The following is a 14451-nucleotide window of genomic DNA, read 5'->3' as shown; positions in this document are numbered from 1 at the left end:
TAGAAAGCTATTTGATTAATTTCTATTACTAGTATACAGGCTTGAGCAAAGGCATATCCAGAAGCAGGAAATCAAAAATTATTTGCTAAAAGTGAGACATAATGGCTGAGGGATACCTTCTAACAGCCCCATGTTTTACTTTTTGATCCTGTTACCCCTGACCACAGATGACTGGTTCAAAGATAAACATCAGATGCAAGCTGGCCCAATCATAATCTTCTTCCTAGGAACTTAAAATCTAAAATGGATAAAAATAAAGACTAAAAGTCATTGGGGCATAACTGTTTTCTGGCAGTACTAGAGAGAGCAGGCCCACAATCACATTTTGCTGAGTTCCCTGGGGGAAATTTGTTCTTAACCTCCTCCCTAAATTCTGTGAAATCCCCCAATATACTTCTAAAGTGTTTTTCTGGATAAGTGAGCAAGAGTCTATTTTTCTTGCTTACATGCAACAGAAAGGATATTCAATAACTAAACCCAATGAGGATCAGGAGAGCTAGTTACTTCTCAACATGTAGTCTGAAAACTGTTATCACTCTAAAAATATAAACAAACTAATTCCAAAGAGAAAGAAGGTACTCACAGATCCTTCTGGTGAAAGTAAACAAAAAACAAAAGAAATGAACATTCTCCTTGACTCAGGAATTCTAGATGATAAAATTTATCCTTCATAAACAACTGCATGAACATCCTTTGATGATTCATCAATTCTATTGTTAGATTCACTAAACTTATTGAGGTAATCATTTCACGATGTAAGTCAAAACAGTATGTCAATTATATGTCAATAAAACTGGAAGAAAAAGTCTATCCTTAGAATTTATCCTACAAAAACACTTCAGCAAGTAGACAAAGATGTGTATAGAAATGCATACTTAATGTTGTTTATAATAGTAAAAAGTTGAAAATAATATACACACATGTAAAAGAGGAATCTGATTAACTTATAGTACAGCCATACAATAAAATACTGAGTACCCACTAGAAAGGATGCAATAGGTCCATATCCACTGGCACAGAATATATCTAGGCAGTTGTATGAAAAAAGCAAGAACATTCATAGGATACATAAATCCCCACCCATCACATAGAGATATACATTTACATTCATAGAAAAAAGTCTGGAAAGATATATATTATATGTTTAAAACTGATTCTCCTTGGAGAATGGTAAAGGCTTTTATTTTCTGCTTTATTCATTTTTGTATTATAAAATAGAATGTATTACTTTTATAATCTAAGAAACAAAGTTTCTTTTAAGAAAACCATATAACAATGGAAAAAATATAAGAGAAAATTAAGAGACCCTGTAAACAAAGTAGAAACCTTTACTGAGTGATAAGTTCAATATGATACACACACACACACAAAGCACGGCTATATTTCAACATTAATAACTATGAGAATAAAATATTTAAAGAAAAGAGTAAGATTCTTACAATTCAGATTAACTTTATTAAAATACTTAACAAAGTGTGATAAGATCTAAACTTAAATCAAATTGGACCATCACATTAATTAGCCCTAACTAATCACTGTTATAGATTAATGTTTTCTCTAGACACATTTATTATCTATCTAAAGACATGACTGGTTTCTTTCTAGAACGGTACTTACAGTTCTCTACAATTTCATCAAAAACTGCACCAGTTTTCTGCTCAAACTGAAAAAGCAAAAAAAGAAAAAGTAACATTATTATCATATCCTTCATTCATACCCTTTAGTGTCCCTCCTTATTCTCCTTAGAGCTGTAATCTTCAACCCAAAGTATATGAATTCACAACAACATAAACAAAAACACCACCAAACAGAGTAAAGTAAAATTCAGAATGAATAAAACAGGTTCTCAGGCCAAAGCCTGCAACCCAAAAATGAAGACATAAATACATGCCCTCACTATAAAAAAGCTACTTATTTTATTTTTTTAAGTTTTTTTTAAAAAACTGAAGTATAGGGCTTCCCTGGTGGCGCAGTGGTTGAGAGTCCACCTGCCGATGCAGGGGACACGGGTTCGTGCCCTGGTCCGGGAAGATCCCACATGCCGCGGAGCGGCTGGGCCCGTGAGCCATGGCCGCTGAGCCTGCGTGTTCAGAGCCTGTGCTCTGCAACGGGAGAGACCACGACAGTGAGAGGCCCGCGTACCGCAAAAAAAAAAAACTGAAGTATAGTTGGTTTACAAGGTTTCAGGTGTACAAAAAAGTGATTCAAAAAAGCTACTTATTTTTCAAAAATCACTTTCCTATCACAAAATACAGAAGATCATATACTTTTGTAATAATAATAATAAAAAACACAGCCAACACTTACTGAGAACTTACTAACAACACTTATTATTAAGAACTATGTAAAACTTCTAATCAAAACTGAACAGAACAGGGCTTCCCTGGTGGCGCATTGGTTAAGAATCTGCCCGCCAATGCAGGGGACACGGGTTCAAGCCCTGGTCCGTGAAGATGCCACATGCTGCGGAGCAACTAAGCCCGTGTGCCACAACTACTGACCCTGTGCTCTAGAGCCTCCAAGCCACAACTACTGAGCCCATGCGCCACAACTACTGAGCCTACACTCTAGAGCCCGTGCTCTGCAACAAGAGAAGCCACTGCAATGAGAAGCCCACGCACCCAACGAAGAGTAGCCCCTGCTTGAGGCAACTAAAGAAAGCCCGTGTGCAGCAATGAAGACCCAACGCAACCAAAAGTAATTAATTAAAAAAATAATAACTAAACAGAACAACCAGCATCAATAGGTTTTGCTCTTAGGCTAAAGCCAGAAGTCTGCTGCTCTTTAATATTTATTTATTTTTTGGCTGCGTCGGGTCTTAGTTGCAGCACGCGGGATCTTTCGTTGTGGCACTCGGGCTCTTCATTGCGGTGCACGGGCTTAGTTGCCCTGTGGAATGTGGGATCTTAGTTTCCTGACCAGGGATCAAACCAGCGTCCCCTGCATTGCAAGATAGATTCTTAACCACTGGACCACCAGGGAAGTCCCTCTGTTTCTCTTTAAATGAAAGTAAGCCATATTACAGGAATGGTTCCTTTTTGAGTATGTTAGGGCCCAAGACAGAAGCAGAGCCAAGACTGACGTAATTTCAGGCCTTTAAAACAGACATGGGGGGGAAAAAGTAAAGCAGCGGCAACTCCACCCAGAAGTTAATAAAGACACTACTAGTATGTTTCACTCCTAGTCTTCAAAGGTCTCCTCACTTTGGCAAGTTTGAGCATTCCAATCTCCTGCTTCTCTACCTACTACTCATCAATGAGGCAAAAACAGAAACAAGTCAGCTTTGTGATAAACCTTGCCTACTAAGCTAGAGTGAAATCTCCCCATTCAAGGGAAAAACTTCAGGGAAAAAGAACTACCTACGTAACTACAGATGAAACACAACACGACAGCTAGCTAACACTCATAAATGTGAACAGACAACTGAGGATCCCAGGTTTCTGAAAGAAATTAACTATGGGAAAGAGAAGGCTCAAGGTAAATTAACAGAATAACCACTCCAGAAGGAAACAATTTACAGAAAACAAACTTCTAAAAAATATTTTAAGTGGTATCTGAGATATCTGAGAGGCTACTGATACAAAAAACTAAACATGAGAAAATATTTAGATGGGCCATGAAAAGGAGACATGAGTAAATATTTGGAAACAAGAAAATGGCAGCAAAAATAAAAATCTTACTGGCCAAGCTAATGACAGAGTTCTCAGTTTCCAAAAAGCAAAAAGTCAAAGAGTTGGAAGATACTTTTATGAAAACATGGAAAATTAAACGATTAGGTGTAACAGAAATCTCAAAGGCAAATCCAAAGAAGAGAACAATAGACAGGTGAAATAACAGAAGAAAATTTCCCTGAACTAAATAAATGAATATTTGAGATTGAATGGGTCCACCAAATAACAAAGAGAAAGCGAAAAAAAAGAGACATCCTGGTGAAATTTCAGAGTTTCCAAAAGCAAACAAAAAGAGAAAAAAAAGTATAGTGCAGGTGATTCATTAAACACAGTTAATATAACTGAATTCAATGATATGAACACTGAAAAGGAAAGCAAAGAAAAGAAATTGTAAAGGTTATTCTACCTACCATTCCACTCAATGAGCTATGTTCTAGAATAAAAGGGAAATGGGAGATGTGACTGCAAGCCAGAGAATGAAAGCACTTGTCTGCACTGAAAGGGATCCGAGGGTGGTAGGATGAATTGGAAGATTGGGATTGACATATATACACTATTGATACTACATATAAAATAGATAACTAATAAGAACCTACTGTACAGCTCAGGGAATTCTACTCAGTCCTCTGTGGTGACCTAAATGGGAAGGAAATCCAAAAAAGAGGGGATATATGTATATGTACAGCTGATTCATTTTGCTGTACAGTAGAAACACAACATTGTAAAGCAATTATACTCCAATAAAATTTTTAAAAATAAAGTAAAATATGTAAGAAAAAAAAAGAAAGAAGGGGATCCAAGTGTTTGAAGATAATGCACTTTTTGTACAATGCTGCCTTTCTTTTTTCTGGTGATGAAAATGTTCTAACGTTGATGTGGCTGCACAACTGTGAAAATACAGCTACTGAATTATGCACTTTAAATGGGTGAACTGCATGACATATGAATTACATCTCTATTAAGCTGTTTTAAAAACACATTGAGAAAAATACTTCTATGAAGTTTAGGTATTAAAAACCAAAAGGCACTACTGAAACAAGATTAACAGGGAGATGTTATGTGGGCATATACCAGTATTTTTTAAAGAATAATTTTTAAAATATACATTCAAATGTGTTAAATAAATAATGTTTAATACAATGAAGTCCCTCAAGTACAATTTCCTGTGTGATGAGGTTACCTCATTTTAGTGCTAACCTCTTTATGTATTTGAACTTCTTGATAAGGCAGAGCATCAATTAGGGGAGAGTCTGTCTTTGACTCATTTTGATTTTGTTGTTGTTTTTGGTTTTTTCTTCTTTAAAAATCCTTTTTATTTTATATTGGAGTATAGTTGATTTACAGTGTTGTGTTAGTTTCAGATGTACAGCAAAGTGACTCAGTTATACATATACACATATCTATTCTTTTTCAAATTCTTTTCCCATACAGGTTACTACAGAGTATTGAGTAGAGTTCCCTGTGCTATATAATAGGTCCTTGTTGATTATTTTATATATAGTAGTATGTATGTTAATCCCAACCTCCTAATTTATCCCTCCCACCCACCTTTCCCCTTTGGTAACCTTAAATTTGTTTTTGAAGTCTGTGAGTCTCTTTCTGTTTTGCAAATAAGTTCATTTGTTTCATTCTTTTTGTTTCCACATGTAAGTGATATCATATGATATTTATCTTTGACTTACTTCACTTAGTAAGATAATCTCTAGGTCCATCCATGTTGCTGCAAATGGCATTATTTCATTCTTTTTTAAAATGGCTGAGTTATATTCCACTGTATGCATGTACATCTTCTTTATCCATTCATCTGTTGATGGTCATTTAGGTTGCTTCCATGTCTTGGCTATTGTAGATAGTACTGCAGTGAACATTGGGGTGCATGTATCTTTTCAAATTATGGGTTTTTTCCAGATACATGCCCAGGAGTGGGACTGCTGGATCATATGATAGCTCTATTTTTAGGTTTTTAAGGAACCTCCATACTGTTCTCCATAGTGGCTGTACCAATTTACATTCCCACCAACAGTGTAGCAGGGTTCCCTTTATTCCACACCCTCTCCAGAATTTATTATTTGTAGACATTTTGAGGACGGCCATTCTGACTGGTGTTAGGTGATACCTCATTGTAGCTTTGATTCACATTTCTCTAATAATTAGTGTCGTTGAGCATCTTTTCATGTGCCTGTTGGCCATGTATATGTCTTCTTTGGAGAAATGTCTATTGAGATCTTCTGCCCATTTTTTGATTGGGTTGTGTGTTTTTTTGAGTTTTTATTTGTTTTAATTCACACCTGCTGGTGACTACTCACTTAACATTGCCCAAGCAGGTCACACTAACATCACTCTCAATTATGGACTCCATCAGGACTCCAGAACACCTGCTTGGCCTATAATCTAACCAATGGGGTGTCAACAAATGTACAAGTAATAAGACTTAGCTTTGTTACAATATAGTGATTTCGCTAAATATGTATGGGTGCTTCTTGTCCAGCCTGTATATTTATAAATAAGAAATTAGATACAAATAGTAATTTAGCTTTGAAATTAATGTACTACTCATCGCTCAAGTTTCATGAAAGATTTAATTGGACTTAAAAGCAAAGCTGACTTCAGGACTTCCCTGGTGGCGCAGTGGATGAGACTCCGAGCTCCCAATGCAGGGAACTGGATCCCACATGCATGCCGCAACTGAGTTCACATGCCACAACTGAGGACCCCACATGCCGCAACTAAGGAGCCCTGGAGCCACAACTGAGGAGCCCATTTGCCACAACTAAGACTTGGTGCAACCAAATAAATATTTTTTTTTAAATCCATAATAAATATTTTGTATGGGCAAGGATTTTCTCAGTACTACAAAACCTAAAATTAAAAGTAAAAACATAAATGAATATAGATATTAATTTAGGACAAAAAATTACTGGTTCATTTTTAGTTATCAAAATAGTCTCATAGGTTCTACCCATTCAAAACATATAACTGTTCATATTTAAACTTATAAAATAAATAACTTTAAGGTTTTTACTTTCAAATTTCCTTATCCACAAAATATATATATAGTGATACTCACACTGCCCAGGATTGTTAGGATGATCAAATGAAAAGCATTTAGCATGGTACTTAGCAAACTGTAAATATACAGTAGATGTGAGCAATATGATTACACTAATAAAAGATATCTTCCCTTGTTTTAAAAATTAGGGTTCGTTAAAACATTTCACTTGTAAAAATGTGTCCACTGCTTAAAATAAAAGGAAAGCACTGGGCAAATGTTTCAGCCCTCTGTATTTCAAAAATTAAGCATTGGGGATAAACTATATTTTTACTTAAAAAACAGAACACTGAAGTTCCCTAACCCTGGAGGAATTAAAAATCCCAATATACTGTGAATTGATAAACACCACCCACAGCCACCTGCAGAAAAAAAATTAAACATTTAAAAAATCACAGTTAGAGGGAATCCCCTGGCTGTCCAGTGGTTAAGACTCTGCGCTTCCACTGCAGGGGGCCCGGGTTCGATCTCTGGTCAGGAAACTAATCCCACGTGCCACATGGTGTGGCCAAAACAAACAAACAAAAAATCACAGTTAGAAATTTATTGGGACTTCCATGGTGGTCCAGTGGTAAAGAGTTCACTTTCCAATGCAGGGGACGGAGGTTCAATGCCTGGTTGGGGAACTAAGATCCCATATGCCATGGGGCAACTAAGCCCACATGCCTCAACGAGAAAGCCCGCATGCTGCAAACTACAGAGCCCACGTGCCACAACTAGACAGAGAAAACTCACACACCACACCTAGACAGAAGCCCACGCACCACAATGAAGATCCCACATGCCACAACTAAGACCCGATGCAGCCAAGAATAAAATAATTTTTTTAAAAAAAGAAACTTATTGGATCCTAAACCAATAATTTTTATTTAAAAAAAGTTAATTTGGGCTTCCCTGGTGGCGCAGTGGTTGAGAGTCCGTCTGCCGATGCAGGGGACATGGGTTCGTGCCCCGGTCCGGGAAGATCCCACATGCTGCGGAGCGGCTAGGCCCGTGAGCCATGGCCGCTGAGCCTGCGCGTCCAGAGCCTGTGCTCCACAACGGGAGAGGCCACAACAGTGAGAGGCCCGCGTAATGCAAAAAAAAAAAAAAAAGTTACTTTTCTCTTTGATCCTCCATACAACTTCACAAATTCCCTGGACATAATTGCTAGAATGCCTAATACCATAAACACTTTTCTCAAACTGGTTTTAATATCTGTAACAATTTGAGAGTTTATATGATAAATTTATTCAATGAAAACTAAACAATAGACCAATAGCTATAAAATAGTTGAGGGAGTTGAAGGTGGATTTTTCAATGATTAAGCAGATACTGAAAACTATCAAATGTGCTTCAACATCTTCTTCTCTAAAACCTACTCTTTTCACCTTTTTTCATTTTAGTAGTAGCCCCAACACCCTGGAAGTCAAACAAGAACTCTCAAAACTTTTCCTCCATTCTCTTCAACTGATCAGTAGTAAGACTATCATTTATATTTCCAACACATCTTAGGGTTTTGGATAAACCACTACTCTCTATGATGAGCTAACCTATACAGGAGGTCAGGAGAGACAAAGAGACACACTGTTCTGTAATTTAAGATCTGAAGGATGACTAAGAATTAAAACAGGTGAAAAGATGGGAGAAAAGGTTCAAGAAAAGAACAGCAAATGTAAAGGTTCTTAGCAGGAGATAAAATAGAGAATTCAAAATTGAGAAAGACTAGGTGGATAAGAATTCTGGGAGTAAAGCAGGTCAGCACTGTAAAATAAAGCTGATGACAAATCATGGGCCAAACACTGGACATTCTTCACAGTCAGGGTGACCACATATTCCAGTTAGCCAAAAGCATCTCAGCTTAGGCCTATCATCCCCATGTAATTGTTAATGTCTCATCCCTTTCACTCTCAAAAGTGTCTCAGTTTGGGACTTCCTTGGCAGTCCAGTGGTTAAGACTCCCCACTTCCAATGCAGGGGGCGCAGGTTTTGATTCCTGGTCGGGGAACAAGGATCCAGCATGCCACAGGGAGCAGCCAAAAAAAAAAGGAAAGAAAAAAGTCTCAGTTTGGTCACCCTAAGTATTAGTCATGTTTAGACACCGGACTGTACCCCAAGAAAAAAAAATGAAGGAGATGGCAAGAAGGAAGATTTGTGCTCTGAAAATTACTCTATGGAGTAAGGTTATTTCTTACTCCTACCCAAAGTTCTCATCATACCACTCTCATATTGTTTTCTTTCTACTGGGAATGACTTCTATCTGATAAAATTCCAATGCTACTGCTGGGTTTTTTTGTTGTTGTTTTTTTCTGCCGTGCCGCGCAGCTTGCAGGACCTAGTTACCCAACCAGGGATTTAATCGGAGCCACTAGCAGTGGAAGTGTGGAGTTCTAACCACTGGACCACCAGGGAATTCTCTCCAATGCTTCTTTAAAATACAGCTCTTCAATAAGGCCTTTTCTGATAACCCATTTAGAATTCTTGACTTCTTCTCTGTAGCACTTGATTCATATTTCATTTACAGTCACTTGTGGCACAGTTAACTTATGTATGTGTCAGTATCACTTTCTAGATAAATCTTTTTTATCGTGGGATACCTATAGGCCATAGCACATTGTGTTGTATAATCTCTCAGTATCTTTCATATAAAGTGAATATCATAACTTTGCATTTCTCAGTATTTGTTATGCAAAACCTTCAAGAGGCCCTAAGAAAAAAGAGTTCTGTGATCAGATATTTTTTCCAAATATAATATTATAGAACTTTTCCACCATTTGGCATGAAGTTTTATTCACCATCCTCAATTTGGTAGGAAAAAGATGTTATCTCATTTAAATTTGCATTTTGCTGTTTTATTTACATTTAATTGCTTTCATTTTCATTTTTGAAATTTTGAAGCATCCTTCCATATAATTATTAACCATTTGTGATTATCATTTCTATCAACTGCCTGATTACAGAATTTTTTAGATTACCTGATGCAATGGTTCACAAACCATAATGATTAGTGATCAATACTTAGCAAGAACCTTACCCTGTGCCTGGTCTTTTCCAAGCACTTTACATGACTTAATTCAATTTAACCTCCTCAAAATCTCATCAAGTAAGTACAGTTAACACCTCTATTTTGTAGGTGAAGAAATGGAGGTACTGAGAGTTTAAAAGTACACACACATAGAGCTGTGAAAAAGGCTCCCCAGAAAAAAGCCCAAACTTCTGACCCTCCACAGTCTGGCCCTACTTCCTCTACTGCTTCATCTTTTCCTGCCTTCATATACCGATTACATCCCCATCCCCAAAGCAAATGCTCTAGCTAATGACCTACAGCTCACCCAATCCATCACGTAGTGTCATCTCTCTAGACCACTATGCAGTGTTTAAGCTTCTCCAGTCTTAAAATCAATAGCTAATGCCTCAACTAAAGTTACAACTCTTTAACGATGCCATAATCTCACATAATCCACAAACATCCAACCTCGTGAACAAGGTAGAATTCACAACTCTTTCCCAGCTCTACACCTACAGATGCGTCTATAACAGCAACTATAAAAACTTTACTCCCAAGTTGGGGATTCTATAAGAAATCAAGTACCCATCCACATCTCTGAAGCTGTATCATGAAATATCCCATCAACAGGGGTTATATAAACCTGGAGTTGTAACCCCATTTTGGAGACTATCTTAAAAAGGAACAATAAACACTGTCTACACAAAAGCCTTTAAAGTTATACAAAAAGTAAAAATAATCTAGTTAGTTTCTTTCAACAGAACCTAAATGAAATCAAGACTCATAAAAAATTAGAGATTCCACATTTTTCAAAGCAGGGAATCACTTCTCGGCCTTTCGGCTAAGATCAAGTGTTGTAGTATCTGCTCTTACCAGTTCAAAGCAGGAAGAAAGTTATCTAGTCTAGAGAGATTTGTGTCTGTTCCATACTGCTGTAAGCCTAGCACCTACAACAATAATGCCTAACATACAGAAGATCAATAAATGTTTGCTGAACAAAAGAGTTACTTTTACTAGTTAATAAGTATTTAAAACTCATTTTATATTAAAAACTTAAACATCCTCAGTTTACTTTAAAATTTGCAAGAATCACAAAAATTAAGCAGGAGCATCAAATAGTTTTTATGCTTGCAACAGACCACTCCAAATTAAATGTCCAATCCTCTTCCCTCAACCCCACAACTGTAATGCTAGTCTTTTTTCCCTACTGCTACTCCAATTCAAACATCCTTTACTTAAAGCTTCAAATTTATTCATATTGATAATCTTTATAATCATTTTATCAACTTGGAAAATATAACAAATTTCTTATGGGAAAAACATACTTTTTATACAGTAAGTGCTCACTTTGCACTGTAGTACAGGACCACAAAAATGACTTTGCAATCTGAAATCAAGCAAAGCAATCTGAATAATTAAAGGGAAAAAATTACATTGTTCTGTTTAAGACTCTTTTACTGTCAGTTAAAATGTATAGAGAAATGAAGAATACTATGTAATATTTACTATTTTATAATTCAAAACATAAGAAACATTGAGAATCAGTATTTTGTTTCTTTGTAAAAACCTTACCAAGAAAGTAAGACAGTGCTTACCTCCTTCTTTTCCTCATATAACTTATGATACAGAGTAAGTATCTCTTCCAAGCCTTGGCAAAATGTCATAACTCTTTCCAAGTTTGGTTGGACATGCAACATTTTATCCTTTGCCCTTTCAATCTTGTCATATACTTCCAAGAGTTCCTTTAACGTGATATTTTTGCCAGTCACTTCCTCTGAGACATTTTCATCCTTTCTGTCACAATCACTTTTCTTCATTTATATTCATAAATTTGCCTTTACTAAGTTCCTCAGACTTTATATCTATATTCTCCACCTTATGACCACTTCATGATCCTATGTCTTCCATCACATAAATTACTGATGAGACTGCCTTCCAAAACAGACCTATCCCACATTAAATAGTTGATGATCAATTATTTGCTCAACTAATCTTTGGAATCTGGGAGTAAAATTCACAGCAGTATCCCTATCTGCTCTAGCAGCTTTAATCCATGCTGATTCTGAAATGAAACCAGCCTTTACTGGTAATGAAAATTTCTTCAGTCTCTTTGTAATTAGTTTTCTTTCAATGCAGCTTGGCATGAATGCTAGTCAAACTGATTGAGATCTGTTTCTATTACAATTTAAACTACATGATGTTGAAGCAATTTTACCTTATTTTTTATATTCATCTCATGTTTTCAATACAGTTCATACCAAATCTTCATACAGGAAAAGTACTTGTCCTATCTTCACTACCTGCCACTATTTTCAAATATTCTATAACATCCAATTTTTCAGATCTAGTATTAGCACCTTTCATTTCTTTGATGAACTTCCATCTCTGCTGGTCAACTCTCTCCTTTGATTGTCCAGTTTTGTAAAATGTCACATGAATTTATCATTGAAAACAAAGAGGTAACACATCTGTAAACTTTGTTATCTGTACAAAAAATGAATAACAGACGCACAGTGGCCAACCTCCAACAGACTTTGAGAGAAGCAATGTGATTGGTCACCAATTATGATGGGCATCTATCTATTGATATATGTAGTGATTTGTGAACTGAAGAGCGAGCATCAAATTTTATACACTACATAATTATTCACAGTTAACATACCCACAGTAAATGACAGCTGAATTGTGTCGTTAGGTGACCGGTGTTTTTTAACTAAACTATACCAACAGAAATTCGAGCGTATCAGAAGCCTGCAAAGTGAAGACTGACTGTACAGAGGAAACAAAATGTAAGTATGTAGTTAGATGTGGAAAATATTTACTGTTAAATATGTAATAGGTCTCAAGAAATACTGTTAACATCAGCAGAGTTTCTTTCTAGATGCTACTCTGCTTCTAATTCACTAACAGACCTTAAGCTAGAAACTTAACTCTTCCGTGGCTCAAATTCTTCAACCCATATAAATGAATGAAGTTGGTCTACAATATCCTAAAAGTTCTCTCCAGACTCTCAAACTTGATGCTCACAATTCCCTTCAAGCTAGGCATAAACTAAAAACTCAAATTGGTGTAACGGAGACTGAAAACTTGATGAAGACACTAAAAAAGTAGACCTCACTCTCTCTCCTTAGGTGCTTTTTTCCCAATTAAATGACTTAAGATATTGACAAGTCTTCCCTTAAAATGGAATCAAATCCGCACTCCTTTCACATTTTTATTCATTCTAAAATTTATGTAAAGTAAAATATAATAATTATTTCCACTAAAATTACTTTGACATGAACTAAAACTTAAATAGGCTCGATTTCTCCAACAAAACAAAACTATCAACTTACTATAAGTATACTTAGTGTTTGTAATTAGTATCTCATGTGCTGTCATCAAAGTTACAATTAGAAGCAACTTAAGTGGACTTTCCTGGGGCGCAGTGGTTAAGAACCCGTCTGCTAATGCAGGGGACACAGGTTCGAGCCCTGGTCCGGGAAGAACCCACATGCCATGGAGCAACTAAGCCCATGCACCACAACTACTGAGCCTGTGCTCTAGAGCCCACCACCCACAACTACTAAGCCCGCATGCCACAACTACTGAAGCCTGCGTGCCTAGAGCCTGTGTTCCGCAACAAGAGAAGCCCTTGCAACGAGAAGCCCGCGCACCGCAACGAAGAGTAGCCTCAAATCGCCGCAACTAGAGAAAGTCCACACGCAGCAACGAAGACCCAACACAGCCAAAAATTAATTAATTTTAAAAACAAAAGAAACAACTGAAGTAAGCTGGATTTTACAAATTCATAATTCTATGAAATGAAGCAACTGAATTAATTCCAAATTCAGAATTATACTGAACTCAGACAATAGAAATGTATTACTAAAGATTCACAGAATGTATCATTTCACTGCTTAATTAACATGCATATTTTAATGGAAAAGACATTTGTTCAAATAGCTACAAAAACCTAATAAACAAAATGGACAATATTTATCACCAAATATAGACAGAGTATAGATTCTCAGTCATCGCTGAGAAAAAAATTTCAAATAAAAATCAGACTCAACTGTGAAAAGCTATCGTCCTAAAATAACTTCTCTTATGACTTTTTTCACAACAGCTACGGAGAAAATTAAGCTATCCAGATTTAAAAAGGAAAAAGAAAAGTCATTTTTGAATAGGTGGACAATGTCTCCCTTTCAATCTGAATATGTATTGATAGAATCCTACATTTACCCTGAAACATAAACTAAGGAAGAAGGAAAATATGTGCTCCCATGATTCTTTATAATATGTTTGAAACTATTTAGCTATACTTTTGTCATCAAATTTTCTACTCCAAAATGATGTATAAATTTGGTTCCTCATTTGGAAGCTCAGGAACATTTATTATAAAATTCATGAGACTTCCCTGGCAGTCCAGTGGCTAAGACTCCAAGTTTCCAATGCAGGGGGCGAGGGTCCAATCCCTGGTCGGGGAACTAAGATCCCACATGTCAGATGGCCAAAACAAAACAAAACAAATAATATTCACTGTTATTAAGATCTCACAGGCGGGGCTTCCCTGGTGGCGCAGTGGTTGAGAGTCCGCCTGCCGATGCAGGGGACACGGGTTCGTGCCCCGGTCCGGGAAGATCCCACATGCCACGGAGCGGCTGGGCCTGTGAGCCATGGCCGCTGATCCTGCGCGTCGGGAGCTTGTGCTCCGCAACGGCAGAGGCCACAATAGTGAGGCCCGCGTACAGCAAAAAAAAAAA

General features: G+C 36.8%; 1 pseudogene; it reads right to left on the bottom strand.

The window, feature by feature from the left end:
* Positions 1–1617: 1617 nt before the first annotated feature.
* Positions 1618–14451, bottom strand: part of LOC112397245 (neuropilin and tolloid-like protein 2 pseudogene) — an 18761-nt pseudogene continuing 5927 nt past the window's right edge.

The sequence above is a fragment of the Neophocaena asiaeorientalis genome, unplaced genomic scaffold, assembly GCF_003031525.2.
Source record: "Neophocaena asiaeorientalis asiaeorientalis breed wild unplaced genomic scaffold, Neophocaena_asiaeorientalis_V1.1 scaffold804, whole genome shotgun sequence".
NCBI classification, from domain to species: Eukaryota; Metazoa; Chordata; class Mammalia; order Artiodactyla; family Phocoenidae; genus Neophocaena; species Neophocaena asiaeorientalis.
Note: the sequence above shows the minus strand (reverse complement) of the source record. Positions and strands in the feature narration are given on the sequence as shown.